We start from the raw sequence: 6,601 nt of genomic DNA, 5'->3' as shown, positions 1-6,601 counted from the left end.
ATGAGATGGAATGATGGAGTGGGGAGTGAGGGGACTTGGTTTTTAAAGCTTTGGAGGGATTCGACCGTTGCATCATTTCAACGGCTAGATTGCAATAAAATTTAGGACACTTTTTTTTTTTTAAGGTAACGGCTATATTTTATGCTTGCTTTGTCTGGATGTTTGGTGAGAGTGAAATGGGCTAGCTGGCAGAAGCACTAAAAGCCTACAAAAACAAATAAAGAAAGAAAAAGAACCTTTTAAAAAGGAAAATCTGTAGGTAAACTTTAAAAGGATCCAAAGAAAGGGGAAATTTGCCACATGCCAAAGATACTAAATAAATTTCATTTTACTTGTATTATTATTATTGTAAAAGTAAGAGATGATTTTATCAGTTTTGATTCTAAAACGCCAAGAATTTTTTTAATGATTTTTAGTATGTTTTTATAGAACTAATCTTATTCTACATGATTACCAGTGAGATTTTCGTATTGTATTTGAATTTCATGAGTAAATTTTGATTCCTTTTTAGTTCTGTTACATTCGTGCTGAAGAAATTCTTTTGTCAGTCTTTATTAATAAGAGTTCTTTTGTAATGTATTAGGCAATTATTATTTCTTATATAAAGTAATGCTGGTGCATTTGCAATTTACAATAAATCAAATGCTCACGACTTAATAATGCATACAGATGCAAAGTACAAAAGATTCAAAATCTTCCATATTTCTCTTTTCTTGAGGAAATTCAAAATCTTCCATAATTCAAAATTCATGTTGGACCAATTTCACTTTGCGCTCTCAACTTATATACTATTCTCACTTTGCACCTTTAACTTTAATTTTGAACACTTTACGCTCTTAGTTCTCATATGGTTCCTGTTTAAGCCTAACTGATAATGTGGTAGAAAAATTAACAAAATAAAATTCGATGCATTGGTTGAAATTACACTATCTTGAGCTTCCATCATCCAAAAAAAATTTTTTATTATATATACAGAATATTAGCACATGTTTTTCTCTTTTGTGGAGATTTTTGCTTATTGTTGAGATATTTCTTGTTGTGAAGGTTAAAATATATATTGTTATCAATTCAAGATTACCCTCTTTTTTTTTTTACGATCTGAAGGGGTATTCTGGAATCACCCGAACTAATCCCCCAAGCTGGGCAGAGCTCTCCCCAAAGATACCCAATAACGGTAGCAAGTGGGTGTCGAACTTGGAATCTTGCTGTAAAGACAGACGATCGAAGCCAGCCGAGCAACCCACTAGGGGCATTCATGATTACCCTCTTAACTAATAACTTTTGCTCTTTGATACCTTGTTCAATCTTTTTTTTTTTTTCACAATATTGTGAAATGAAATAAACCCAAATCCAGTGGGTGCAAAGAGCGAGATGAAATTCTTGCACTCATTTGTTGCATGCTTCTGCAATCTGAACTTACCTTTTATTCCTTACAATTGATTTTGTCACTAGTTAAATGTAAAACAAACTCATAGATCATATCTTGAGTACCGTCCAAATACTCCCATTTTGAGCGGTTTTAGTCCTGCAGCCATGAGGGAAAAAAAATCATGAAATTATTACCTTGCTTACAAGCTTAAATAAATGATTTTTTTTTCCGAAATTTCACTTACTAATAATGTAAATTCGACATCAATTGTCCCAGCGTCAGGGTCAGCAATTATCGTGAAGGCTTCTTTTGAAAGAACAATAGATTGTTCACAATCGACGCAGTGATCAATGGTCCTCACAACCACGCTTTCACCAGTACAAGGGGTGGCGGAACCTTGGTTTCTTGGCCCTATGCACGTAACATTGTACCTTTTATCGCACCTAGCTCCACCATCCCAATATTGATCGCTGAGGGACACAAATTTAATGCCGGTTGGAAGTTTATAGCAAGCATTTGCTGCAGATGAAACCCCATGTTAAATATGTTGACATATATAAACACTTATCTCACACGCACACAGATATATATATATATATATATATATATATATATATTAGAGTCATCAAAGGCTACCCGAATTGGATGCAGATCATAAATTCGATCCGATCCATGTAGTAGTTTTTGTTTTAATTTTTAAAGTTAAATCCGCTAATCCATACTAATTTTGTGTAATTGTTTCTTATTTCTTATGTCTATACTTTCTTTGAATTATATAAGGGTTTTTAAGTTGGGAAGCATATTATCATAGAAATTTTGGATGAAGTATTGGCCTCTACTTTGTTTTTAAATGCTATTGAACCCCTTTATCCCAAAAAAAATGGAAAGGATGATGTAAATCTATCTTATGACAAACAAAGGATGAAGTAATCTAGAGTAATAACTCTTATATTAGTAAAATAACCCACTCTCATAATTTATATTTGTGGGGGTAAAAGTTTGGATGATCGTGTTTTTTTTCCCCAAAGACGATATATTCTTATTCTCACGCCCCATCGGCAAATCGGACCCTACTACAACAACCAGTTATAACATACAAGACACAGATAAGAAAAATCTCCAAAATTTTAGAAATCAAAGACTTTCTCCCTCAAATAGAAAATTCAGTGGATAAGAAAATTGCACTTCGAAATTTGGTATCTACGCCTATATCTTCTAATCATTCGTATACTTTTCATATACTTAGAATAAAAAATGAAATATTCAATGCAAATCAAATATCTGATTGGTCCTATTCATTTAAAACAGATACAGGATTAACGGATATCCGCTTTGAAAGAATTTGGATATGAGTCACATAATAAATAATAAAATCCAAGCTGGAAACAATTGATAAGATCTAACCCGTAAATATCCCTATTGCTGATACTGGAATCAAGAAATAACAAAAATTCGAGTTGGAAAAATGGTACTCACGATAGTATCTTGTAAAGTATACCGCTGTTCCTTTTGTAGCCAAAGATGGAGATACAAGACCTAACACAAAGCCAAAAACTACGAGGGCATGTAAATTCTTCATAGTCATCTCCCTCTTCTTTCTCTTTTTCTTATGATGAATTCTAACGGTATTCTTATGAATGCTAAAACACACATATACTGTATTGGAATTGACCATCCCTTTTTATAGTTCAAAGTTTGAGGACATCCCAAGGGGGAAAAAGGAAAGCATTTCCACCTAATTAAGAAGTATTTCCACTTAAAAGAAGGGACATTTATGGTTTAACCAACTTGGAGATTACCTTTCAAAGTTTTTGTCATCTACCATTCATTTTCTTGACGATGTGTCTAATGGATGTCCATAAGACACTCATTAAATTATATTTCAGATGCCATACTTTTTTCGAAATGTAAAATTAACTAGATAAAGTAAATAAATACAAAAGAGGGTAGGTAAGACTAAATAGGAAAAAATATATATATAAATGTAAAGGAGGATAATAATTGTTAATATGTGCATATACATGGTATGTTAGGTGAATATTATATATGTTAACGGATGTCTGAAAAACCCATTTTGTTAACATAGATGAAAATTTTCTTTGTCGATTTTTGGATAAAAATGTATTAATTATGAAAATCAATTTAGTACAAATTTTGGTTTATTGCCTCCAATAATTATGGTTTCTATAAGATTGCAGGTTCATTAAGTGTTGGATAGTTATTGTGCTGCTTAATTAGATAAAATTGCATTGTTTGACCACCTAGTAAAGAAGGGCCAAATTTATGCTAACAAGTTCCAAAGGGCCAAATTTATGGAGAAATTTCTAAATTTGTGATGAATTTCAAAAAAATTCTGCAAATGGGGTGAATTTGGCGTGGGATTCTGACCAGGAGTCTTCGCATTCAGTAAATACGAGATTCAGATAAGCTCAGATTCAGCAAATGCAAGCTCACGTGAAAATTTTATTATTATTATTGAGCTCACATTTGCTAAATGCAAGCTCTCAAAAAAATTTTAAGGGTTAATTTTTTTTTCCAAATAGCAACAGCATAAATTACATAGATAGGGGCTAGTATTGAAGTAACTTAAGGGGTTTTTTTTGACTAATATGGACGTGAATGTATAGAAACAGGATTATAGATGACGCAGATTGTCTAACCAAAAATGAGAAGCTATAAATTGAATTGTATAAATAATAGGTTGTAAGGATCGAAGACAACCTAAGAGGGGGTAAATTAGGTTGATTAAAAACCTAATTTAGTTATGGATACTTTTTTCTCAATATGAAATTTACCCTCTTTTCTAAGTGATCACACAATGAATCAATTAATGAATGAACAAAATCACTTGAGAGAAGTAGAAGAGATAAGCAATGTAAAAATCACAAATGTAACAATAAGTAAATAAAAAGGAAAGAATTGCAAACTAATTAACTACCCAACTCCTCTTGAGCTTGTCGATTAATTCAAACAAGCTTTTTTAAGTTGATGAATTACAATCACTATTATGTACAAAGGTAGGTTCACCTCCTCCTTGCCCCGAACTCCACTCGGTCAAGTTAGGAAGTTTTACTATCCCTCAGGACAACTCTCACAGAACTACATTCATGAAGTATTCACTCACAAATGAAAAACTTACAATGAACCTCACACCACTAAGACTACAAAACTTTCTTGGAGAGTGTTTTCTCACTAAAATTACTCTAGATTTTTTGTATCTTTAGTGTGCAAAAGTTGTTTGAAGATTCTGACCACACTCTATTTATAGGAGATCAACAAAGTGCATCATTAATGCTTCCAACGGATAGAAAGTAGCTGAACAGTCAACTAGCCGTTGGAGTATCGGACGTCCGGTACTCCTGTTTTTTGCGTCCGACAGCAGGCAGTGAGTTTGAAAAATTTTCTTCAATTCTATCGGATGTCTGGTGCAAGCTCTTTGTGCGTCCGACAGCAAACAAAGAGATTTGAGAAATCATCTTGTTTCTATCGGACGTTCGGTGGAGACATATTCAGCGTCTGATGGTTTTGTCGACTTTGAAGGATCCTATCGGACGTTCGATGCTTGCGTCCGATCGAGATCAGTGATCTAGGGGGAATGTCTTATTTCCTTCGGACGTCCGGTGGTGGAGTTTTTCATGCGTCCGAAGTTACGCAATGATTATCGGACGTCCGATCCAAACGTCCGACAGTTTTCAGCAACCTTTGTCCATTTCAATTGCACTTGATCTTTGAATCTGATTTGCTTTACAACTGAAATATTTTTTGAAGAGATATTAGTATTATCCATTGTTTTGTAAATATTAAAAGTTAGAGACCAAGGTTAACATAGGTCTATGTTATTTTGCAATGCTGAGGGGAGGTACCGATAAGAGCTAAATTTGTCTTCTTTTTGAATATTTTCTATATCAGTATTGAGTCCATTTGTAAGATCAAGTGGTATAAATTGTCCATTTTGTGTCACTAACTTGCACCTTAAGCTAATAAATGGAATAGTTGTGATTGTTGTTATTTTACATGCAAAATCTCTTTTGTTCATAGGTAAAATGATCTAGCTTAAGTGGAAATGAAATGAGGAAAGATTCGTAGTTGGAAAAGTGTGCATGTGTGTTTGAGCTCATGGTATGGTAAACGAGGTGAGTTTGCACTAAAAAAGAGGATAAAATGATCTTGTTTAAAAGAGAGGATATTGATTTGGAGAGTATTAGTTCAAAGTGTGGAAAAAGAAACTGTGTTTAAATGTCATATCAGTAACCGCAGGAGTAACCGCTCGCATTTTGCACTTCTTTACCAAAAATCTTTATCTTTTTTTTTTTCAGAAACATGAATCTCACATTTATCAAATCAGAAACATGAATTTCGCATTTCATAAATGCGAAGATTCTACTCCTAGAATCAACCCCTAAAACAACACCTCTTGTAGAAAAACTTTTTTTTTTCATAACAAATTAAGAATTTACTCTAAATTTATGCCAGCTAGCTAAACTGAGAAATATTATGTGTGTTTGGATTGTAAGTTATTTGAGATATTTTTACTGTAGCACTTTTTGTGATGTGATGTATGTGAGATAAAAAGGTAATTGGGAAGATAAAAAAGTGTATTGAAAATTGTAATGGTGATGTAAGCAAATATATTTGGGCAAATAACTTACAATCCAATTGATAATCTTATTATGACTTAAAAAGTGAAAAACAAACCATATTAACTTTAAAGTTATCCATGCTCGAAACGGTTGCACACTAATCTTCTACCATATGGCAATATTATGAGAAATACTGACTACGTTCCGAGCAAGTAAAACCAGATAATGAATAGTTGTTCTTGCCACCTTTTACCGTTCTATTTTTTTGGGGCTCCATAGATCCTAAATAATATTTTAAAATGATTTATTTGACAATGAAAAAAGTTGTTTGATATAATGTATTAAAATATGATCGACTAATGAGGTGCCTAGGTGTGAGTTTTGTAGAAAAGTGTGGTTAAGTTAGAAAAACTAAATGCAGGGATGTAAGAATTATAATTGTGTATGTTTATATGGTAAGTTAGATATAATTTGAATGTGCTATCGAGTACTCGTTAGAAAATGTTTAAAAATATTATAATAGATTCATAAATACAATCATAAGTTTCTTCCAACAAAAAAATTCATAACGTAATGTATAGTAAATAAAACTCCAAATATTCATCAAGATTGAAAAAGAATGTGAATTTAGAATTTCTAAATTTTGAAACCT

The sequence above is a fragment of the Coffea eugenioides genome, chromosome 3 (genome assembly GCF_003713205.1).
Source record: "Coffea eugenioides isolate CCC68of chromosome 3, Ceug_1.0, whole genome shotgun sequence".
Lineage (NCBI taxonomy): Eukaryota > Viridiplantae > Streptophyta > Magnoliopsida > Gentianales > Rubiaceae > Coffea > Coffea eugenioides.
The sequence above is the reverse complement of the archived record's forward strand: the minus strand, read 5'-3'. Positions refer to the sequence as shown.